Here is a 26,699-nt window from a genome sequence, read left to right as displayed (position 1 = left end):
TCTCTAATTCCTTTTACAGCACTCTTTCCTCCATTCCTAAGCAACTTCAACAACCTCCAGAATATTTTGCCACCTTTTTATTTTTATTTTCTATATTCTTGCCAAAGTCCTCCGATGACTTTTGTTTAGCTAGTTTTACACAGTGTTTAGCATTCTTGCATTTATCTCTATATTCTCTAAGAGCACAAGCTGACTTATTTGACATGACTTTTGGTATGCTTTCTTCTTTTCCTTCACTGCCTCTTTAACTTCCTGTGTCCACCAGGGAGTTCTGATTTTTTTATCCTTGCAGACAACCTCACAACATGCCTCTCTGGCTGAATCAATCAATGTTTTCTTCAGAGTTTGCAACTGATTCTCCATGGTTTGATTCCTGTTCTCAAACTCTTTCATTTTTTTTCTTCAATAATCTTTGTGTATTTTAGTCTACAGTTCACATCTGAGAGCTGCTCAACTTTTATTCGCTTTAAAACTTTCTTACATGTTATTCTTTTCAATATGAAATTCAATTTTATCCTGCTCAAGACTAAATAGTGATCACTTCCAATTTCAAATCCTCTGTACACTCTGGTGTCCTGCACCAGGGAGAAAACATCACTATCAACAATAACATAGTCAATGAGACTTTTCTTATTCCTAGCCTCTTCTCTCCATGTGAATTTGTGCACATGTTTATGTTGGAACATGGTGTTAGTAATAACCAGTCCATGTCCTGAGCAGAAATCCAACAGATATTTGCTTATTATTAGCTTTGCTCTTTTCTCCAAATTTTCCCAAAATATTTTTGTATGTCTCACAATCATTTCCTACTCTGCTATTTAGATCCCCAACAAGGACCAAATTTTCATTTTTCATTGTGTCAGTTGCTTTTCCTAAAGCCTCAAAAAATTCCTCCACTTCTACCTTAGTAGAACCTTCTATGGGACCATAGGCACAAATAAGTCTCATTGTCTAGTTCCCCATTCTCATATTTGCCCACATTACTCTACTTGAGACTGACTGCCATTTAAGAAGATTAGCCTCGTATTTTGTGTTGAATACTATGGCTACTCCTTCTTTTCCTTGATTGTCATTGCCCGAATATAACATTTTGTATTTATTGCTCAGAAAGGTCTCGCCAGTTTTGGTCTTTTTTGTTTCAGTCACCCCTATTATATCGATCTGGTACTTATCTAATTCCTCAGCTAGCTCCATTTCTTTACTATTCAGGCTTCTTACGTTGATAGTACCGATCTTTAACTCTGGAGATGTTGAGTTGGGGTTTGTTTTCAGATTTGTTCCAGTAGCTGACTTTTCACTGTTCGCCCTGGTTCCCTGGCGAAAACAACGGGGGCCTTGTTTAACCGGGCAACGCCCCAGCCGGCATGAAATTTTGTCATGTTGTACCATCATTTTTTATTTTGGTTTAACCAATAAGAATACAATTGGGTCAGCTAAATCCCAAATTGCCAGCCCATCCTCGTTCGTTCAGTACCCAAGTTGATACCCAACAGGCTGCACCACGAGAAGGTGAGGATTGGACATTAGGTCAGAAGCCCTGGTCGGTTCTCCGCATTCCTTTAAAGGCTATGTGGAGGTCTCCTCTCAGTTATACAGCTTTGACCCTTAAGCACCCCTTACTCAACATGGGTATCAAAAAGGCTTTTGATTCTAATAATATCCCACCAAATGTACTCAAGAGATGTACTTCTGAACTCCTTTATTATATTAACTGTCATCTATCCCACAGCATGAAAGCAAGCCCATATACAACCAATTCCCAAAATAGAAGGTATCTATGATTAAACTATTAGTCTGTTGCTATTACCTCAGTGCTGTCTAAAATATTTACTAGTTCAACTTCTTCAACACTTCGGCTAATCTTCATTAATCGTTGGCTAATTAGTGACTGCCAGTATGGATTCTGCCAGTCAAGATATACCAGCATATTCCCTTGACTACATTGTCCGCTTCTGAATATGTTCCAAACCCTTGGACATTTCCAAGGGTTTGGCATTCAGGGCTTCTCAGCAAATTGCATCTTATATATATCACCACAGACATATTATCCAGATAATCAAAAGCTTGACATTGTTCTATTAATAGATCGGAGAAAGTTCTTGAAAGTTTTTCCACTTGGTTATACTATAAATTAACGATACCAAGAAATTATGTACTTGGTTTAATCCTTTATCCAGGTGTAAGCAAACAAGTTTTCGCCTTAACTATTTTTAGGACTAGGGCAACTCGTATAAAGAAGCTAATGAAATTATCTTCTTGATATGAGTTGCCCCAGTCCTAAAAATAGTTCAAGTGGAAACTTGTTTGCTTACACCTGGATAAAGGATTAAACTAAGTATATAATTTCTTGGTATTTTTAATTTATAGTATAAACAAGTGGAAAAACTTCCAACAACTTTCTCTAATCCAGAGTATTTTAATAATAAAGTGTGACACTTTTTGGCTACTTGTAAATGAAAATATGACTTCTGTGTTACTTCAACCTTGACATATGGGATACTAAGGCAAGTGATGCTGTTAATAATTGGTTGATTTTTATATATATATGATATTCATAGATATTATCATATTATTAATCCTGCCATAGAAATGATCTCTGTTTCTAACAATTATTTTTTTAATTCCGAATGTACCTATATATTATTATATACACAAGGGTTCACTCCAATTGGTGCAATGACCTTAACTCTTTCAGAATCCAAATAATCCAAGACCAAAATATAAAATAAACACATTTTATATAACAAAAACAATATATATACACTTCAAACAATATTACATAACTAACTGCAAATTAATTGTATCCAAGGTCTTTTTAAAATAAGCTTACACTTAAGGCTAAACACTTTGTTTTCGAAATGACAAAATGTTCATAGCCAGTTTCTCTCTCTGTCAAGGCCCTTCTCCAAAGACATATGACTTTATTCTTCTTTTTTACAGAATCCTTTCTCATCACTTATGTAGCACACATTAATTCTTCCGGACTTAATTCTGTCTCTTTTCTTCAGTAGAAATAATAGTCAGATCTGGCGTCCTTAATACAGATGAAACGAACATTCCTTTAGAACGTAAATAGCAACTTCTTCTTTTATTCACTACTAATGCTTATTGACAGTCCTAACTCTGCCATTAAAAAAAAACTTACAGTTCTACGATTTCCTTTTCGGAACCTACTATAAATCTTTCAATTAGCGTTTCCTCCAATATTCCTTTTAAAACACATATAGCAATATTTTCTTTTATTTATCCACATACTTATTCCACATTAAAACTTCATAGTTCCACGATTCCTTTTTCGGAATATACTATTAATTTTCTTCCGACTGTCAATTTTTTACGCTAATTTTTTTACAGCCGTTACTCAGATACCAAACGCTTTCTTGTCAGCTGTCAATCACACATCAAACTTCTCTGCGAGCATGCGCACTCCATGAAAATGGTAAGCAAGAAGTTAGGTATAAATAATAGCTGACACGTTGTCTCCTTTAGCGACAAGAGAGAATGTCTTCATAAAACACAGCCTTTGATAATTTTAAATTACAATAAAATTCTTTTAAGTAATACAAATTTCAACTCTGATAAGTACATCAAATTTTTGACTTCGTTACATATCACTTTTGACAAAACAATTTCCATAATGGGCACATTGCAAGTGCCAACAATGCGTGTTATGAAAACAAAACTAATAAACATTTTAACATAAACAATTCGTAAAAATATTCAGAATTTTAATTATGATTATTTTTACATCAGTTTCATCTTTCTCTGAAAAATTTAAAAAAAAAAAAATTTTAAATATTTAACTTGGGGTGCTTAAGGTTCAAAGCTGTATAACTGAGAGGAGACCTCCACATAGCCTTTAAAGGAATGCGGAGAACCGACCAGGGCTTCTGACCTAATGTCCAATCCTCACCTTCTCGTGGTGCACCCTGTTGGGTATCTACTTGGATACTGAACGGACGAGGATGGACTGGCAATTTGGGATTTAGCCGACCAAATTGTATTCTTATTGGTTAAACCAAAATATAGAATGATGGTACAACATGACAAAATTTCAAGCCGGCTGGGACGTCGCCCGGTTAAACAAGGGCCCCCGTTGTTTTTGCCAGGGAACCAGGGCGAACAGCAAAAAGTCAGCTACTGGAACAAATCTGAAAATAAACCCCAACTCAACATCACCAGAGTTAAAGATCAGTACTATCAACATAAGAAGCCTGAATGGCAAAGAAATGGAGCTAGCTGAGGAATTAGATAAGTACCAGGTCGACATAATAGGGGTGACTGAAACAAAAAAGACCAAAACTGGTGAGATCTTTCTGAGCAATAAATACAAAATGTTATATTCAGGCAATGACAATCAAGGAAAAGAAGGAGTAGCCATAGTATTGAACACAAAATACAAGGCTAGTCTTCTTGAATGGCAGTCAGTCTCAAGTAGAGTAAAGTGGGCAAATATGAGAATTGGGAACTGGACAATGAGACTTATTTGTGCCTATGGTCCCACAGAAGGTTCTAGTAAGGTAGAAGTGGAGGAATTTTTTGAGGCTTTAGAAAAAGCAACTGACACAATGAAAAATGAAAAGTTGGTCCTTGTTAGGGATCTAAATAGCAGAGTAGGAAATGATTGTGAGACATACAAAAATATTTTGGGAAAATTTGGAGAAAAGAGCAAAGCTAATAATAATGGCAAATATCTGTTGGATTTCTGCTCAGGACATGGACTGGTTATTACTAACACCATGTTCCAACATAAAAATGTGCACAAGTTCACATGGAGAGAAGAGGCTAGGAATAAAAAAAAGTCTCATTGACTATGTTATTGTTGATAGTGATGTTTTCTCCCTGGTGCAGGACACCAGAGTACAGAGGATTTGAAATTGGAAGTGATCACTATTTAGTCTTGAGCAGGATAAAATTGAATTTCATATTGAAAAGAATAACATGTAAGAAAGTTTTAAAGCGAATAAAAGTTGAGAAACTCTCAGATGTGAGCTGTAGACTAAAATACACAAAGATTATTGAAGAAAAAATGAAAGAGTTTGAGAACAGGAATCAAACCTTGGAGATTCAGTGGCAAACTCTGAAGATAACTTGATTGATTCTGCCAGAGAGGCATGTGGTGAGGTTGTCTGTAAGGATAAAAAAATCAGAACTCCCTGGTGGACACAGGAAGTTAAAGAGGCAGTGAAGGAAAAGAAGAAAGCATACCAAAAGTTCCTGTCAAATAAGTCAGCTTGTGCTCTTAGAGAATATAGAGATAAATGCAAGAATGCTAAACACTGTGTAAAACTAGCTAAACAAAAGTCATGGGAGGACTTTGGCAAGAATATAGAAAATAAATATCAAGAATGTGACAACATATTCTGGAGGTTGTTGAAGAATCTTAGAAATGGAGGAAAGAGTGCTATAAAAGGAATTAGAGATGATAAAGGTGACATGAAAACGGGAGAAAAAGATATCCTTGAAGTATGGAGTAATTACTTTGAAAAATTGCTAAATGAAACAAGCAGTGATGACAGCACAATGGTAAAAAACACTGACCAGGCATGCAGTCAGGAATACATATCCATACTTGAAGTAGAAAAAGCCATCAAAGGCTTGAAATGTGGAAAGGCAGCAGGAGTAGATGATATTCGACCAGAAATGCTGAAGTATGGTGGTATAAGAGTCTTACAGTGGCTGCACTGCATAGTTCAGAAAGCCTGGACAGAGGGACGAATTCCCGATGATTGGAGTAGAGCTCTCATAGTACCCATATATAAAAAGGGAAATAAAACTGCATGTGAGAATTACAGAGGTATTTCCCTACTGAGTGTTCCTGGCAAGATCAATGCAAGTATACTTGAGAAGCGGTTGAGAAGAATATTGGAAGAAAAGCTTGGTGAAGAACAAGCTGGATTCAGGCTAAACAGAGGCTGTCAGGATCAGAACTTCACTTTACGACAAATAGTCGAGAAAGCTTGGGAATATAACAAAAATCTGTATTTAAGTTTTGTCGATCTGGAAAAGGCATATGGCAAGGTGCCAAGAGAGAAGCTATTCAATATGCTACAGTTATATGGTGTCAATGGGGCATTATATCAAGCAATACTTAGTCTTTATTTGAGTTGTAAGTCAGCAGTTAGAATTGAAGGAAGTACAGGAAGATGGTTTAATGTTAAATCTGGTGAGAGACAAGGATGTACATTATCCCCTCTGTTATTCATTATCTATATGGATCACATTATGAAGGAAAGTGGTATTAAACATGATATCAAAATTGGAGATGTTAATGTCAGCTCTTTGCTTTATGCGGATGATGTTATACTTCTAAATAAATCCGCAACAAGACTGCAAGATTCTCTGACTAAATTGAATAGCTGTTGTAATAGATATGGTATGAAGGTCAGCAATAAAAAGACAAAGACAATGAAAATAGGCAGAATCATTGAAAATGTCAACTGTGTTGTGAATGGAGAACCTGTGGAACAAGTAAAACATTTCAGCTATTTAGGCACAATTTTTACTGAAGATGGTAAATTAAATATAGAAATAGACAACAGAATCAGCAAAGCTGGTATGGTGGGAAGTCAATTGAATAAATTCATATGGAATAAGAGAGAAATTAGTCGGAACACTAAATTAGCTGTATACAAGACAGTGTTCAAACCAGTTTTAACTTATGGATCTGAGAGCTGGGTCAGAAATAAAAAACTTGACCAAAGACTAGAGACCACAGATATGAGAGTCCTGAGAAAGATTATAGGCGTGAACAGATGGCATCAATGGCAGTATCATATTAAAAACGAGGATATTAGGAAAGAACTTGACATTGTCAGCATCCAGGAATGCGTTAGCAGAGCTAATCTCAGGTGGTATGGTCACTTAAACAGAATGGGCGAGGAAAGATTAGCAAAACAAGTGTTCTCTGCCAGGTTGGCAGGAAAACGACCCAGAGGAAGACTAAGATATAGGTGGATTGATACGGTTCAAAGTGCCTTAGACGATAGAAATATAAGATCTGGTAATGTTGGAGTCTTGACAAGTAACAGACTGATTTGGAGGAAAATTGTAGATAGGAAATTAATAATGATGTATTTTTTTCATGTAGTACTATCATATCCTGTACACCCCTTGAGGGGACATGGCAGGAATTTGATGATGATGAACTTATATTTAACAAAACTTTTAATGCTTATTCCTAGATCTTAAAAAAATAACGTGATTCCTACTGATCATTATTTACCCTTTCGGAATCACTAGTTTCAGAATCATCTGATGCTAGAGATGATTCAGAATCTACATCTTCTAATTTACTATACTTACAAATCTCATTTCTATATTTTTTGAAATATTTTATTTAAACTATTTGAATTATGCCCTAAATCTATAGAATCATCACTATCAGAATCAAATCCTACAGGTTTCTGAGATTCTTTATCCTTACTAACTAAATTAGAGGTATTTTCACATTCCTCTGTCTTATTTAACTCTGTATTAACTAACCTATGATATTCTGCTATAATTTCATCCATGTCAGAGTCAAATTGATCATCATCACTCTTACATTGTACATTGTCTGAATTATGTACCTTGGGATTTCTAAAATTTCCTGCATTAGGGTTTATTTTATCAAAATTTAATTTTCTCCTTTGCTGCATATTTGAATTATGAGCTTTGAAACTATTCCCTTTCCCATTATTTGATTGTGAATGAGATGCACAATTAGTACTAGGAAAACAATGCTCATCTTTCAATATTTTATTCATATTGTCTCCTAATGTAACTAAATTTCTACTCCCTAAAAAGTACCTTTTTAACCTATCAGAGTGTACACTTAAAATTTTACTAGGATGTTTGACATCTTGAATCCTAAAATTCAGAGGAGAAAATTTGTCCAAAATTCTATATGGACCTAAAGCTTTCCTTCCTAATTTCCCAACTCTTTTAATAATAGATTTATCATCTAACAATACTATATCTCCTGGTGCAAATGACTTATACTTTCTAAAATAATTTTTATACTGCCTAGTTTTCTGAGAACTTACTTCTTTATTCACCTTATGAATAACATGAATTTTAGATTTTTCTTCATCTTGATTAAAATGGTTATTCCTAGACGATTCATCATCATCATATTCTACAGATCTAGATAAGTAATCAGCAACTATATTTCTTTTTCCTGGAATATAAGCCACATCAATATTATATTCCTGCATTTCCAGTGCCCACCTAATTATACGTTGATTTTTATCCTTCATAGTACTCAGGAATGACAGAGGCTGATGATCAGATCTTATTTGAATAGGTTGTCCTAACAATAAGTATCTAAATTATCTCAATGGAAAAATTATTGCTAGTGCTTCCTTCTCTATATTGTTTCAATGCAGAACAAGTGCAGATTTGTACTCAATCTCCTATTTATATTAGGCAATATCAGACTCCACTGAAATATATGGAGCGTTGCCAGAAACTACTACAGGAATATGAAAGGGCAGGACTAATTGAAAAGTCAAATTCTCGGTGGAACAGTCCATTCATCTTAATTGAAAAAAACAAATGGAAGCTTGAGGTTTGTTTTAGACTTGAGAGCCATCAATAAGGTTACAAAGCCTATTGATTTCCCTCTGTGTAAAATTGAGGAATTATTGATATGTTTGAAGGAACACAGTATTTTACAAAACTGGATTTAAATTCTGGCTACTTTCATATTCCTTTGAAGAAGGAAGACAGAAAATACTTTGCATTTACTACTAGATGGCAGAAATATCAACTATGTCGATTACCACAAGGTGCAAGAAATTCTGCTATGTCATTCCAGTCTTTAATAAATTCTGTCTTATCAGATATGTTGGGAAGTGGAGTCATCTATTTTCAGGATGATCTTCTAATTTATTCAAGGGATATAGATAGCCATTGTAAAATCCTATGGAATGTCTTAAAGAGATTAGATGAGGCAAATCTATCTTTAAAGTGCTCTAAATGCCAATTTTTCTTAAAAGAAGTTGAGTATTTAGGTCATAAAATCAGTAGCAAAGGAATTATGCCAGCTCAGTCAAATGTAGAAGGCATATTATCAGCTAAACCTCCTAAAATAGTTAGACAAGTTCACAGGTTTATTGGCCTGTTAAATTTCTATAGGAAATTTATTCCAAATTGTCATTAGCTCCTTTATGCGAGTTGCCCCAGTCCTGAAAATAGTTCAGGTGCAAACTTGTTTGCTTACACCTGGATAAAGGATTAAACCACGTATATAATTTGTTGGTATCTTTAATTATGTTCTACTAATAACCTGTCAAAGAATATGACCATATTCAGTCATCTGTCTCTTTCCACTCTTTGTAATTGGATTATCAGTTTACTCTCAGGTTATCAACTATGTAATGATCATGCTCTCTCTTTATATATATAGATATAGATAGATAATTTTTCCTATTTAAGCAGATGATCTTTAGGGCTCTGTTATTTCATCCACCTTACATTAGTCCTCCTACCCTTATATTAGTGAGTGCTAACATTGTCGAGTTCCTTCTTGACATTAATTTCCACGTTGTTATTTTCATTATTAATGATTCTGCCATTCATTGCATATGTTTACTGCCCTGATTTTTCTCTGAGCTTTTCAAAGTAATGTTTTTAACCCTACATACAGACAAATTGGCCTAGTATGCACAAACAGTTTACAGGGGGGGGGGAGATGTTATTGGCTTATTTGTGGTAGATGGCACTATACGAGGGTGGTCTGAAAAGTTCTCATCCACAGATGGCAACATTATCAGCACGTTTTTATTTTATTTCATTTTTTTTTTAAGTTGGTTCATCTGTCATAAGCATCCATGTGAAATTGCAAGTCATTCTATCAGGTAGTTTGTTTTATATAGCTGTCTGAAACAAAAGTGTTGTCTGTATCCCTTGAAATGGATAAAATTGAGTATCATGCGGTTATAAAATTCTTTGTAAAAGAAGGCTTAACACCAAAAGAAATTCATTCGAAGTTCATAAAAATTTATGAGCACCCTTCTCCTTCATTTTCAACAATTAAGAAATGGGCTGCCAAGTCTAAACGTGGCCATACCAGCCTTGAAGATGATCAAGTGCACGATATGGTATTGGATGACCGGCAAGTCATAGTGCATGAAATTGCTGAGGCTATAAGCATATTAAAAGAAAGTGTAGGATATATTTTGCATGAAGAATTGCAAATGAAAAAGCTTTGTGCAAGATGGGTGCCACGCTTGCTCACAGCAGATCAAAAATGCACTTGCATGAAAATCTCTGAATGGTGATTGAAGCATTTTAACAAGAATAAAACTGATTTTTTTGTGTGTCCATTTATTATTACGGATGAGACTTGGATTCACTATTACACGCCAGAATCCAAACAGCAGTCAAAATAGTGGACAGAAGCAGTTGTTCAGCGCCAAAGATGACAAAGTCGGTTCCATCAGCAGGAAAGGTCATGGCATCGGTGTTTTGGGATGCTAAAGACGTTTTGTTTATTAATTATCTTGAAAAAGGGTAAAACAATAACTGGGAAATGTTATTCCGATCTTTTAACCAGACTAGACGAAAAAAGACATGAGAAAAAACCTGCTTTGCTGAAGAAAAAAAAATCATCTTTCATCAGGACGATGCATCTACTCACGAAGGTGTTTTGGCAATTGGAAAATTAAGGGATCTACACTATGAATTGTTGGAACATCCACTCTATTCCCCAGATTTGGCTCCCTCTGACTTCTGTTTCTTCCCAAAACTAAATTCTTTCTCGCTGGTCAGTGTTTTTCTTCAAATCAAGAGGTGTTTGCAGCTGTAGAGGGGTATTTTGCAGATCTTACTGAGAGCCAACTACAGGGACTGGATAATGCTGCTGCAGCATCACTGGAATAAATGTATTAGTCTTAAGGAAGATTATGTTGAAAAATAAAAATAATTTTGAAATTATAAATTTGTGTTTTCATTGTTAGGTTGAAAACTTTTCAGACCACCCTCGTATAAATAATATGAGAAAATAAATGTTTAATGTATCAAGAGATGACTGCACAACAACTTCTTTCTTCTCCTTCTTAAAGTTCTAAGTAACAGGTTGAAAGCATCATCTATTTCAAAATATACTGTATGTATATTTCGAAAGTTGCAGCCCCCCACAATTTCAAGTCACGAGCTGCCACTGCATACGAGGGTGGTGTCTGAAAAGTTTTACATAAGTGATTTCTGTTATTAATTAGTATTATGTCTTCCACTTGCATCAGCATTTTTAAAGCAATTCTAATACCTCATGGTCTTAAGTCTAAAAATTTTGATGTAAGTGGAAGACATTATAATACTAATTAATAACAGAAATCACTTATGTAAAACTTTTCAGACACCACCCTCGTATGCAGTGGCGGCTCGTGGCTTGAAATAGTGGGGGTGCTGCAACTTTCGAAATATACATACAGTGTATAATGTGTTAGGATAAAATATCAAAATTATGGTAAAAATAAAAAAAATTAAACATGAAAAAATATTGTTTATTATCGATAAAATTATACAGTTTGGTATAATTCAAATTTACTTAAAAATAAAATATATTCTTAAATTAAGGAGATAAAAATCCCTTATTATTTTACAGCCAGTATGCGAAACTCTAAGATCGAAAACTACGATTTACGAGTTTCATGCCGAAGAACTATCGGCGAATCCAAGCGTAAGTGACCACTTGGTAGTACAACACCAAGGCAACTCGAAACAAAGGTGGAGCAAGCTCCCTCACTATCCTTGATATTTTCTCATGATGTGAAAACATGGCTCCTAGGAGATGTAATACTGTTTTACATTATGAGGAGAGGTCACTACCCAGACCGGTTTCAACCTTTTTTTAATTTAACTAACTTTGCCAGAAAATATAGTCGTTTAGCTTTTCATCTTAATTATAATATAATATATAATATATATATATGGGCACACCACTCTGTTATTTGTATAGTGAAGGTATGTAAGTTCTTTTCACTTAAACTTTGATATCATCCAGGTCTACCTACTCACGGATGAGACCTCAAAAAAAGGTTGAAGCCGGTCTGGGTTTCAAAAGGTTGAAACCTCTCCTGATAATGTAAAGCAGTATTACATCTCCTAGGAGCTGTGTTTTCGCATTATGAGAAAATATCAAGGATACTGAGTGAGCTTGCTCCACCTTTGCTTCTAGTTGCCTTGGTGTTGTACTACCACGTGTTCACTTACGCTTGGATTTGCCGATAGTTCTTCGGCATGAAACTTGTAGATCGTAGTTTTCAATCTTGACTGGCTGTAAAATAAGGGATTTTTATCCCTTTAATTTAACTAACTTTGCCAGAAAATATAGCCATTTGGCTTTTCATCTTAAAATATATTCTTGTTCTGTTTCATGAAAAAATATTGTTTATTATCGATAAAATTATACTGTTTAGTTTAATTCAAAATTATTTAAAAATAAAATCCATTATCATAACCCCAATAATGTTCTAAAATAAAAACTATAACAAATGTTTTGTCTTTAATTGTAATGACCAAATATTTAAAGAGACGGAGTAAACATGAGAAGCACTACGAACACTACTACTGGCTCAAACTGCATATAAACAACAGTGGAACTGTGTGACGGACAGTGTTGCATTACACTAATAGTTCTCATCTCACTATGACGTGCATATGCTTGTGCATGTAGCAATATGGCACTGTGGTAAACACAGTGCTGCTAGCGTCCTACGCCCTCCTAAGCGCTGCAAGATGGATTTTTATTATTTTTTATATAAAATAAGAGAATTGTATAGGATTATTGATGATAAAATCAAACATTACAAGCAAATATAAATAAATTAATAAATATATTTATGTATTGAGAAAAATTGGGGGTGCTGCAGTTCTGCAGTGCCTGTGCACGAGCCGCCCCTACTCATATGTGTCCTTGCATGGTGAGTACTTGGACTTCCTGGATGTGTAATAATAATAATAAACACATACTCCATTCCTCATGTTACAAATGTTGCAATTTAAGATGATGAATATCGGTGCCATTCAATTCTCTCCTCTGATGAATATCAGAGGAGAGAGTTGAATGTAGAATGGAATGGTGTGAAGCTGGTCAATTATCGAAATCCAACTTACCTAGGTGTTACACTAGATAGGACCCTAAATTATAAGCGATACATAGAGAAGACAGCAGCTAAAACTCAAACACGTAATAATATTCTGCTCCAATTAACATCATCTCGGTGGGGTGCAAATCATTTATGTTCATCCACAAGTACTACACACCTCTGCACTGCCACTCTGCTTTTTGACAGCTGAGTATGCTAGCCCTGTTTGGGAAAGATCATCGCATGTCAAAATTATTGATAAGGTTCTTAATGAAACATGTCAGCACATTACCGGCTGCCTTAACCTACAAAAATTGACCGTCTATACTCACTGTCTGGTATTGCGCCTCCTCATATCAGAAGGACTACACAGAGTAGATATGAGCGGAAAGAATGACTAAATAATGAATGGCATCCTTTGTATGGACATGTTGCAGTACATAAGCGGCTAAGATCAAGGAAAAGTTTTATTCACTCAGTGGAACCGTTGGTTGATTCCATAAAAGCTACAAGGTTAACAACGTGGCAAGAACAATCTCCAAAGTCCCTGAACTTAAACGAATCTCTTCCTTCCGGCTTACATCTTGACTGGCAAAGATGGAAGACATTGAATAGACTTCGTTCTGGAATGGGCAGATCAAAGCAGAATAAGGCCAGGTGTGGCTATACAGACAATGACAGCTGATCATGTGGTGAAACACAAACCATGGATCATCTTCTACAATGCTGCTTAATAGACATTAATAATATACGTACAGGAGAAGATTTAATGCAGTGTAATGAAACAGCTTTAAAGTATATTAGTCACTTGATGAGTGAAATTTGACATTTTATGTTTTTACTTAATATTTCATGCAAGTGGCAATTTTGTCTTTTAATGTATGCTTTTAATCCCAGTTCTTTTAATGTTTATTTCTTTAAATATATGCATTAATCATTTATATGTATTCTCTAACATTTTCTGTAGTTCGCACACAAAATAAATAATAAATAAGTGCCATAAAGTTTGCTCTTCACATCATCATCGTTCACCACTTAATCACCTTCAGTACTTAGTTCCTTTTTCTGGAAATTTTTAACAGGTGAGCTGATAACGATCAGTTCAACTGTCAAGAGCAGATTTCTTTTTCCACACAGACACTTAATCCTAGTTACTCCTGTTCCTAACACATGACTTATACTCATGGGTTTTCAGAAAACTTGTCTTTTTTTTTTTTTTTTTTTTTTTTTGATAACTACTTCTCATATTGCTAGCTGCTAACTTTCTGCAAATTCTGAATCTTGCTAACTTTAGAATGCTGGAATGGTTCACCAAAAACTTCTCTTAACATTCCTCTTTCTGTTCAGAAGAGAGCAGTTCAGCTAATTGATGCTCCCCACCTTGCATGCACACTGACTGCTGTGGAATATCCTTCTCCATGGAGTATTATTCCCCAAAGATCCCTCTCTAGTTCTTTAACAAAGAACATGAACAGATTACTGATCTGTTCAGATTACTTACTGATTCATTATAGGCTTTGCAGCCTCTCGTGTTGAAGATATAAGTTAAAGTAACGTAAAAAAAAAGATGTTTGCCTTCATTTGCTGACCTAGTTGGTTGTGGTTGGCATATTCACTTTTCAGACAAGAGGTTGTGGGTTTGTGTGATTGTCCTACTAACTGTGTGGAAATCACATCAATGACCCTACCACTTCCTTCTTTGAGTAGAAGACTTCACTCCTTTTCAGACAAATTATGGAGACTACAACTGTGTTAGAAATAACTATTTTTAATTTCCTGACGTTTTGACCTTCATGTTAAGGTCATTATCTGGAGTATACACATATATACAGAAAGAAATTGTTACATTTCACATAGTATGCTAGACAATGATTTGATCAACAGTTATTCTACTGGCCTGACCTCCATTGAAAAAATAAAATAACTTCATCAAAGCTATATTCTGTTTATGACAAGATCAGAAAAAACTTTTTCCAGATAGTTTTATTATGGCAGAAGTGATGTCCTGATTTGTTGCTATTTACTCAGCCAACCAGCCAGCCTGGTTGGCCGAGTGGATAGCATATCCGCTCTCCAGCCAAAAGGCTGCAGGTTTGAATTCCACTGTGGGCATGGAGGTTTGTGATTGTCTGTGGAAATACCAGTGGCGGTCGGCGGTAGATGGCGTTGGTGTAATTGTGATCAGTTTGTGATGGAGGAGACGGAGTTGTAGATCGGGTGCCCTCCATTGATGAGTCCCTAGACTCCCTGGAGGTGTCAAATAATAATAATAATAATAATAGTGATTTAACATGAGAATTGTTATATTAGATTTAAGATCCTGGATTACCTATAGTCCTGTTTATAAGTAACTCTTAGGGAGAAAGTTATGTGGGTAGAATATGTTGTTGATAAGAATTTCGTAGGCCTCGTTAAATTTATGTTCATACCACATTTTGTTGCGATGTAAACAAAAGATGCTTTTCCAGTCAATTCTATGTAAAGTATTCAGGGCATGATCAGAAAGGCCAGCTTGACCATAGTTGTAACCAAACTGTAACCATTCCATACATTAAAGGGATATCAGGCACAAAAACAGAATGCTACAAAAATACAACCTTTAAATCTCCTGATTTTACTCAACTCATCCAAGGATCTACTTCCTCTGCTGGCCCACCCAGGAGTATACCATATTCAGTGCACCTGTAATTTACCCTATATAGGGGAAACAGGACACGCAATTCCTATCAGAAAAAAAGGAACATAAATGGCACATTAAATTTAATAAATATGGTCAAATTTGCCTTTCTGATTATGCCCTGAATACTTTACATAGAATTGACTGGAAAAGCATCTGTTGTTTACATCACACCAAAACGTGGTATGAACATAAATTTTTAAGGCCTGTGAAATTCTTATCAACCACCCTAATCTTAACAATAATGACAGTCTAAAATTTCCAAGAATATGGAAGGCACACATCTTACCTGCATAGCCTTTCTCCATAAGAGTTAGTTATAAATAGGACTTTAGGTAATCCAGGATCTTATATCTAATATAACAATTCTCATGTTAAATCAGGACATTACTTTTGCTGTAATAAAACTATCTATGTGAAAAAAAGTTTTCTCTGATGTTGTCATAAACAGAATATAGCTTTGATGTAGGTATTTTATTTTTTTCACTAGAGGTCAGGCCAGTAGAATAACCATTGATCAAATCATTGTCTAGCATACTTTGTGAAATGTAACATAGTTTCTTTGTATATATGTGTGTATTCTAGATGATGACCTTAATATGAAGGTCGAAATGTTGGGGAATTAAAAATAGTTATTTCTAACACAGTTATAGTCTCCATAATTTATCTGAAATGAATCCAATCACCATGTAACACTAAAGGAAAAGACTTCACTTCCAGAACCTGATGTTCGATGGGTACAGGAGTGATCACTTGCTGTCACATTAATGTTATAAAATTTGAACTAAATTATATAAAGAACTTGAAATCAGTGATCTGTAATTTTAGGTTAAAACTTGTATAGATGGAGCAAAAATTAAGTATAGTTTCTGGGAAAATTCCCAAGTTACTCCTCTTAAACACTATTAATATAATTATGGCTATTATAGCCTGTTTTTGTTTAGGAGTGTCCCTTATTTTAATACATTGGCTAACATTACTCAAAAAAGGGGTGTATATATATATATATATATATATTTTTTTAGGGCATTATGGGTGAGAATAGAAAGCAATTATGGCAGAATAAAAGAGGTGGAAAAATTTGGTACATACCTTGTTTTTGGTTCTATGATGCCTTCCAATTTCAAGATCCTGCTGAAGGTTGTTTATAAATGGGGGTTGTGGGGGAAGGAACATGGGGGTGTGTTTTGATGCGGGAAATAAGTTTGGAAACCCGGGTTACTATTAATTATATATATATATATATATATATATTATTTTGTTTAGGGCCACATTTTTTGTGGGGGGGGGAATGAAGGGGGAAGGGTATCCTTATGTGGAAACGGACAGGGGTTAACAGGGTGTGGACCGTTTCGGTCGTCGTCTGACCATCATCAGAACCTTGTCGGAATGAGTGTAGGGCTATGTCGAGGCTGCAAGTTGCATCTGCCAAATTAGGGCATTTGTGTTCGCTACATGGCCGGAGGCGTGGCTTAATTTGTAAGTTCTGGATCGTTCAACATTCGGAAATTAGATAGGGGCGGTGGACGTTGATAGAATTTTCATCGCATTTTATGGCAATAGTTTTGGATATTCTAAGCATTGTTTCGTTGTCTTGTTTGTCTATGATTGTGGCCTTGTCAATTTGGGGGATATGTTTTAGTTCAAGGGCGTGAGCTGCAATTTCTGTCCTGTACTCATTGTTTTGTTTTTCTTTTTGATGTTGCGATGTTTTTTTGTGTTCAGATATTCCAGAATGGGAATATTGCAATCCCTGAAGTGCTCTTGTAGTCTAGTCCATAAAGACCTAATTGTAGAGCCTATGTAGGTGACGTCACAGTCTTTTTTGACAAGGAAATTTGTAGACTACGTTGTGGTGTTCGAATATTTCTTTGTAAGAGAGAGATTTAGTAGGTTTTAGGAGAGTTGCTAATTTTTGGTTTGTGGTGAATACTAGCTTATAGTCCTTGTTTTTGAAAATATATTTGTAGGCTTTGTATGCGTTTTGGATGTATGGCAATTTTATGACCATACATGTCGGGAAGTCTGTTTTGGTTGTATTATTAAGACGGGATTTTGCCGTATTCTTCGCGTAATTTATTAGATGTGGTGTATTTTCGATTTTTAAAACCTGTGTTAAATACTTTAGTTCCGTTATTTTTGATCATACAGATAGACGTTGTTAGTAGTGGTTTGATGAGTTTGGCAACAAATTTTGATAAAGGAGCTGTGGTGGTGTTTTTGTAGGAGACTATGGGTCGTATCGGATAACCGTCTTTGTGGGTTTGATGTTCCTGAACATATAGGGGGTGCGTGTAGTGCGGGGGATTGTGTGTCTCATTGTGGTTTTATCTATTTTGTTTTGACTTTTTAAGGTGTGTAGGGTGCTGTTCATTTGTTTTATGAGGTCGGGGGGGTAGGATCATTGTGGATTTTTTGGTAGGTGTGTTAAACACACCTACCAAAAAATAATGGCCGTCGTTTAAGACGGCCATTATTTTGTTGTGGTAATCAGTTTTGTTGATGATGACTAGAGTGTCTCCTTTGTCAGCTTTTGTGATCATGATATCTGGGTTCTTCTTTAAAGATAAAAGGGCTCTTTGTAAGTTGGGAGTAATGTTGGATTTTACTATTATTTTGCTATTTATAATGTTGTTTATTTTTTGGAATATTGTCTCTCTGTTTGGGTCATTTTCAAGTTTCGCTTGGATTTCAATTATGACGTCTTTTTTTCGGTACATATTTAGGGGATATCACGAAGTTAAGTCCTTTGTGTAGGATGGTGATTTCGTCGGTGTGAGGATGTGGTGTGACAGATTTTTGATGGAGTTGTCATGTGTGGGTTGTGAGGCGGTGGTGTCTGAAAGATTGGGAACAGTATGTGTTATATATTTTGTGCCTGTTAAGGCATACCATTTTTTTGTGTGTCAAGCTTCAGTTAACAGCGCGTAGTCGTTGATGTGTGTTTGGGTACTTTCAGAGAAAACTACCCACCGTTCTTTTGGGGTCATTAAGGTTTTCAGTCTATGTTTTGTATTGTGGATGTATGAATAAGCTTGATTTTTCTCTTTCTTTCTCTCAAGCTTATTCATACATCCACAATACAAAACGTAGACTGAAAACCTTAATGACCACAAAAGAATGGGCAGTTTTCTCTGCCCATTCTTTTGTGGTCATTCAAAAGAAGCTCGACACAAAAAAAATGGTATGCCTTAACAGCCTCAAAATACATAACACATACTGTTCCCAATCTTTCAGACACCACCGCCTCATGACCCACACATGACAACTCCATCAAAAATCTATCACACCACATCCTCACACCCAACGAAATCACCATCCTAAACAAAGGACTTAACTTCGCGATATCCCCTAAATACGTACCGAAAAAAAGACATCGTCATCGAAATCCAAGCGAAACTTGAAAATGACCCAAACAGAGAGACAATATTCCAAAAAATAAACAACATTATAAATAGCAAAATAATAGTAAAACCCAACATTACTCCCAACTTACAAAGAGCCCTTTTATCTTTAAAGAAGAACCCAGATATCATGATCACAAAAGCTGACAAAGGAGACACTGTAGTCATCATCGACAAAACTGATTACCACAACAAAATAATGGTCGTCTTAAACGACTAACACACCTACCAAAAAATCCACAATGATCCTACCCCCCGACCTCATAAAACAAATAAACAGCACCCTACACACCTTAAAAAGTCAAAACAAAATAGATAAAACCACAATGAGACACACAACCCCCCCGCACTACACACACCCCCTATATGTTCGGGAACATCAAAACCCACAAAGACGGTTATCCGATATGACCCATAGTCTCCTACAAGAACACCACCACAGTTCCTTTATCAAAATTTGTTGCCAAACTCATCAAACCACTACTAACAACATCTATCTGTATGATCAAAAATACGGACGACCTATTCTGGAAAATAAATAACACTACTCCATCCCATGATGACATCCTCACCTCACTAGATGCAACTTCATTATACACCAACGTGGATGTCCCCAGAACATTAGACATTGTACACACACTACTCCCTGAGAACCACACCTTACACACATGTACAAAATTAACACCAAATGACATCATTAGCTTGATCAAACTCACAATATCTGCCAACTTCTTTAAATTCAACAACTCCTTATATGTTCAAATTTTCGGTCTCCCAATGGGCCAAAACATCAGTGGACAACTAGCAGAATTATTCCTGGCACACATTGAATCACTTCTACTCCCTCCTCCCCGGCATCACCTTTTATGGCAGATACGTAGACGATATTCTATGCATTGGCAAACCCTCAAACTCTGCCTTACAAACATCCCTCAACGATTATAGCAACAGACTACAATTCACCATGGAAACAGAACAGAACAAATCCATCAACTTCTTAAACCTGACATTAATCAGAAGCCATAACAGGATAGCTACAAATATATTCCACAAACCCACACATATCGGAAACTACCTCCATTTCAATTCATACCACCCATATTCCGTTAAAAAATTAGTCATCCTATCACCATTTATCAATGCTTACAAATTCTCAACCAACAGCAATTATCTTAACACGGGACTAAAGTATTTAACACGGGTTTTTAAAAATCGAAACTTACCCTACACATCTAATAAATTACGCGAAGAATACGGCAAAATCCCATCTTAACAATAATACAACCAAAACAGACTTCCCGACACGTATGGTCATCAAATTGCCATACATCCAAAACACATACAAAGCCTACAAATACATTTTCAAAAACACGGACTATAAGCTAGTATTCACCATGAACCAAAAATTAGCAACTCTCCTAAAACCTACTAAATCTCTCACTCACAAAGAAATATTCGAACACCACAACATAGTCTACAAATTTCCTTGTCAAAAAAGACTGTGATGTTACCTACACTGGCTCTACAATTAGGTCTTTATGGACTACAAGAGCACTTCAGGGATTGCAATATTCCCATTCTGGAATATCTGAACACAAAAAAACATCGCAACATCAAAAAGAAAAACAAAACAATGAGTACAGGACAGAAATTGCAGCTCATGTCCTTGAACTAAAACATATCCCCCAAATCGACAAGGCCATAATCATAGACAAACAAGACAACGAAACAATGCTTAGAATATCCGAAACTATTGCCATAAAATGCGATGAAAATTCTATCAACGTCCACCACCCCTACCTAATTTCCGAATTTTGGACGATCCAGAACTTTCAAATTAAGCCACGCCTCCAGCCATGTAGCGACCACAAATGCCCTAATTTGGCAGATGCAACTTGCAGCCTTGACATAGCCCTACACTCATTCCGACAAGGTTCTGATGATGGTCAGACAACGACCGATATATTATTAATAGTAACCCGGGTTTCCAAACTTATTTCCCCGCATCAAAACACACCCCCATGTTCCTTCTCCCACAACCCCCATTTATAAACAACCTTCAGCAGGATCTTGGAATTGGAAGGCATCATAGAACCAAAAACAAGGTACGTACCATATTTTTCCACCTCTTTTATTCTGCCATAATTGCTTTCTATTCTCACCCATAATGCCCTAAAAATATATATATATATATATACCCCTTTTTTGAGTAATGTTAGCCAATGTATTAAAATAAGGGACACTCCTAAACAAAAACAGGCTATAATAGCTGTTATTATATTAATAAAAATTAATTATTTTTTAATATAAATTTGTCAATGATATTTGTTTGTTGATACATACTATAAGTGTTGCCTACTGTAATAGCATAATGCATATATGTTCAGATTAGTTATAAATAGGATTATATGAGGCTTTCTAGGATTGAACCAATGGGCTAGTTTTCCTAATGAAGTAGGGAATGCAGTCTAATTTTGCTATATTTTTCTGTATTTACATATAGATAAGAAAGAAATATTTGGCGGACACTAATCCGAAGCACTTGCGTTTCTGATCGAGCTTATGAAATTTTGCTTATCACATATTAAAACTTTGACTAATTCAAGTCAGTTTTAATTAATTAAATTCTGTCCTTTATTTATATTATTATTTTTGTTTATGCATTAATATTCTTCAACTTTTATTAAGGTTTGAATTAATATGCCTGCAACAGCATTTTCTTTGATATTATTTCATCTTCCACTTCATGTGCTAAGTTCATGGTCTCTCACATTCAAGTGACTGGGTTCCATATCAGTCTATTTAATGCCTTGATAGAGTAGTTAATTCTGTCTACGTAGTCTGTGTCTGTCAAAGTGTGACAGATGCAGTAGACATGGTGTAAACTCTGGCTGGCTTGACTATTTTATAGGATGAGAACCTTAACTTTCCAGGAGACAAATTCTGCTGCTCTAGTATGAGACCATATACCTCACCTTTAATCAAAAAGCCCTAGACAGGACTTTTCAACTAAAGGATGTCTTTGATACTGACTGAGCTTCCTGCTCTGTGTTTAACTCCAATCATCACTCAAAGATTGAAGCAGTGTGATACAGTAAACCTGTTTATATACCTGACCCAAACCAAGATCCAAAGCTTGGTTTTGGAGCATCAAGACAATTTTAAGGTTATATGTTAGTGAAATGTTTAAAGAGGAACAAGGAGGTCAAACAGTGGGTTAAGATCCACAGAAAATTGCCGACAACATTTAGAATTGTAATAATTATGATTGTTATATACTAATTAAGGCAAAAATTCAGTTCTTTAGATCATTGGCTTTTAAGCAATGCTTTACCACATTCTGTGTTAGTCTCCTTGGAATGATGACTGTGATACCCTCAATTCCATAGAACACATTTGGGATGTAATGGGTAGACGCACTGTTTCTCAAACCCCTCCAGATGCTGAAATCTAGTGATATGTCTGCTGACTTTAAAAATGTTTTGAATTGAGTGTAATCTTAAAAAAAAAGTGATGTCAGAATGTAGCTATTGAGATATCTTCCTACTAAATACTGGTAGGAAGATTGTTGCTTGTATTCATGCTAATCGACTGCCTCTTTGTTGTATTATAATGACCCCACACATGAAAGCTCATAAAACCTATAACACAACAGTGCCATATGAAGGTACTTTATTAAGAAGTAATCTATTGATATATTTCAAGGAACAGAGGTGGCTGGAATGAAGGAAGATTATAAGTTTCTTACATGATTCTTAGGTTTTGGGTGCACTAGCCCAAATGTGAGAAAAGTATTCTAAGGTTGGTTGGATCTGAGAAAGTATTGAGATTTTGCAGAAAAGTTGTTTTGAATGAAAATTTTATTATTATTATTATTATTATTTTTTTTTTTTTTTTTTTTTTTTTAGTCTGAGAAGCTACAGGATAAACTGGATGCAGCAGTTGGCCAAAGAAGAAGCAAAAACTGATCTTGAGAGGATATTGGAATTCAAAAGTACTTGAGAGTGAAGTAGGATTTTTATTGCAGATGATAAGACAGGCCTAAGTTTAACTGCATTGAAATTCACTAGATTGTCTTCACTCCATTGGAGAATAGTGAGGAAGTCAGGTCAGTATTTATATCATTGGTTATGGAAGATCTTCAGGCTTTAATCGTTTGAGTACTGCAGATTTTTTGACTAAAAAAGCTGAATGGAGAGTACTGGCATCAGCAAAACTATGAATAGGATTTGAAGTACACAGATAGAAGGTCATTGATATGAAGGAGGAAGATCATGTATGAGAGTACAGAAATAAAGAGGTAATCCAGCATTGATAAAGAAATCTGATAAGAGGAAGCCATCCACCGTGACATGCAGTGAACAGCTAGAGAGAAATCTGGCAATCAAGTCAGAAACTCAGGAGGGAGATGATATATGATGGTAGTTTATTTAGAAGGACTCAATGACTGAAATAATGAGAGCAAAATAAAGAGTTTCTCCAGATCTTAATATGGAATAAACTTTCAAAATCTCAGTACATTTTCATGCTATCTTCTAAAGCAATCAACATTATCTACAAAATCAAAAATATCAATGTGAATACAGCAGTGGGCCTGAACAGTATGTCAGCTCGTATGCTATGAGCATGAGCAAGTGAACTGGCCGTGACTCTGAGTTGTTTAGTCAGCTCTGGCAAAATTTCTAGGGAGTGGAAAGAGAGTAAGATAGATCCACTACACAAAGGTGACTCCAAGTCAAAAGTAGCAAATTACATTACAGATTAATATCTCTGAAGTGGTGGTTAAAGTGTTAGAAAAGTTGATTAAAAGTAAAATTAAGGAATGGGTGGATAGGAAGATGATACTCTATGTGGGGAAACCTGGCTTTGTAAAATGTGGGTCCTGCCTCAGTAATTTGTTCACATTTTATAATAAGGTGACAGCAGAATTTGATAAAGGAAGTGGCTACACCATGATACTGCTGGACTTTGCAAAGGCATTTGACAGAATACCGCATGGAAAACTATTGCATAATTTGGAGCAAATAAGAATGGATGTGAGGTTAGGGGTGATAGTTATCGGAGCATGGTGAATGAGAGTGACTAGTGGAGTGTACTAGTACCACTACTTTTTTTAATTTTACATTAATGATATAGAGGAAAATTTGAAGGGAGATATTCAATTGTTTGCTGATAATGCAAAACTAGAGAGGGGGCAATAGTTGATAAAGATGAAGTAGATACCTTACAGCAGAGTTTCCCAAACTGTGTTCTGTGAGAAGTTCTCTTGGAATTTGTCATTTTAGTTTTCTAAGCATTTTTCATGAATAAATATTTTATAGTGGAAATATTCTGAGGAGAATAATATTCGTGAATATGTCGAAAAGCTCAGCCACAGAAAGCCTAATAATATCTGTGTGTCGTTAATTTTCACACATTGAAACCTTTCAACATCTGGGAAAGGGAATACTGCTGTTTATGACTGGTCATAAAAATTGCCTACAAGCCGTTACAACAATGGGCGACATATTCTCTGTTCTCAAAATTAAAAGAAATAACATCTGTGTTACAAATGTTAGTGACCAACCAGCAAGGAAGTATAAAGAAAATTTTTACACTAAAATTGAAGATCAAGGTAGTCTGTATCCGGTTTTCAAATCTAGTAATACTGAATACTTTCTTCACAAGTTTGTATTGTAGGGTGAAAGTTTTGAAACCATAGTGCCGTGATTTTTTAAAAGTAATAGGCTTGTAGATTTAAATTTTAATATGACTAAGAGACAAGGGACTTTAATTCTGGTATTAAGAAATCTCTTACTGAAGGTGTTGTGATGCAACAGATAGTGAATCATCCACCACCAACTTACAAAGCGATCTCCAGGATGTACAAAAGGAGGGGAAAACTACCAGCACACAGAAGAAAAAGTCTGCATTCACTCAGTAGTACTTATAATATTATAAATTTTTGGTGATCAGAATGGGATATGTCAATGAAAATCAGCACAAATTAAGTTTATGATGTTGGCCTGGGAAAAACTACAATATGCTACAAGATTTCATTAGTCCAGTGATTGATAACTGATTTAAATGTAATTTTATATTTGTCAACATGTCACACTGTATACATAAGTGTACTAATACTCTTTATGATTATGCCATAACTAATTATTAATATTGTAATGCGTTAATAATTATTAATTAATACATTACAAAATAACCAAGGTGTTCCGTTAAAATTTCAGGATTTGTGAAGTGTTCCGTCGTAGGAAAAGTTTGGGAAATGCTACCTTACAGGATGATTTAAATTTAAACAGTGATCATGAAATATCTGTGGAAAACATATGCAGTAGAAACCTAACAACTTTGTGAAAGAGTTTAGAATTGATTGGTGATAAGGGATTATTCATTATCCAATTTCTCTTTTGTAATGAGTTAAGGATTTTTAGAAAGCTATTAGGGGCATCACACCAACTGTGGCAATGGTTATGGTTGGGTGGATTTGGTATTTTTCACTTTTAACAGGCTTCATGTGTGTATGTGATTCAATCACAAGGTTTTAACAAAACGAATAGGATTATTAACATCAAGACCATGTTATTAAAGATTCTTCAGATTTCTTTCTGAAGCCTATGGGCGACATGGCGAGAGCAGTTTTCATGGAAATCTGGGCTGGAAAAAAAATTGCACCCAATTGCCTGCCATTTGGACAGTAGAAGAGTTTGCAGCTTTCAACACTTTCCAAGTCTGATTTGGATTTAGTGACGATCCTATTATTCACTATAAGCCACTATAAGACTTTTATGATGGTAGAAAACTCCCTATAGGAACTCCGTTCCTATAGGGAGTTTTCTACCATCATGCTGACACTGCTTGTTTCATTTAGCAGTCTTTCAAAGTAATTACTCCAGACATCTAGAATATTGTTATCTTCAGGTTTCATATCACCTTCAGCTTTATCACAATAGCCTCCAGATTATTTTGTCATCAAAGTCTTCCTATGACTTTTGTTTAGCTTTCTTACATTTGTCTCTGTATCCCCTAAGAGCACAAGCTGACTTTTATTTGCCAGGAACTTTTGATATGCATCCTTTTTTTGTTTTTTCCCCATTGCCTCTAACTTCCCGTGTCCACCATGAAGTTCTGATTTTTCTATCCGTACAATCAACCTTACTACATGCCTCTCTTATGTGTGTTTCAGTGATGGTGAACATTTGCATAAACGACCAGAACTTGGGCTGAATTGATCAGTGTTTCTTCAGGATTTGCCACTGAATCTCTAAAGTTTGGTTGTTGTTTTCAAATTTTTTTTTTTTTTTTTCTTCAACGATGTTAGTGTATTTGAGTCCTACAGTTCATCTCTGAATGCTTCTCAGTGTTGGTTTACTTTCCTTCTTATTCAAATCATAGATCTAAGTTTCAGTAAGGAAATACCATGAGTAGACATTATAATAATGGAATTAACTCACATACAATATTCTTTCTTTATTAATAGAATTTCCACCTGCGTATATCACAGGCATCATCAGTACAAGTACAAAGGCTAATTAAACAATAACTGATATATTC

General features: G+C 35.4%; 1 protein-coding gene across 2 annotated transcripts in view; it reads left to right on the top strand.

Annotated features, from left to right (window-relative positions):
- The window catches only part of LOC150104355 (mitochondrial import inner membrane translocase subunit Tim13-like), a 57,366-nt gene that overhangs the window by 29,405 nt on the left and 1,262 nt on the right, over positions 1–26,699 (top strand). The window contains exon 3 of one of the 2 annotated variants that reach the window (XR_016548694.1): positions 21,658–21,759. The exons of the other annotated variant lie outside the window; for it this stretch is intronic. The gene's annotated coding sequence lies outside the window, so the exon portion shown is untranslated. The remainder of the gene's footprint in view (positions 1–21,657; positions 21,760–26,699) is intronic. 2 annotated transcript variants of the gene reach the window in all.

The sequence above is a fragment of the Typopeltis vanoorti genome, chromosome 8, assembly GCF_054136105.1.
Source record: "Typopeltis vanoorti isolate ZY-2024b chromosome 8, IOZ_Tvanoo_1.0, whole genome shotgun sequence".
NCBI classification, from domain to species: Eukaryota; Metazoa; Arthropoda; class Arachnida; order Uropygi; family Thelyphonidae; genus Typopeltis; species Typopeltis vanoorti.
The sequence above is the reverse complement of the archived record's forward strand: the minus strand, read 5'-3'. Positions and strand labels throughout refer to the sequence as shown.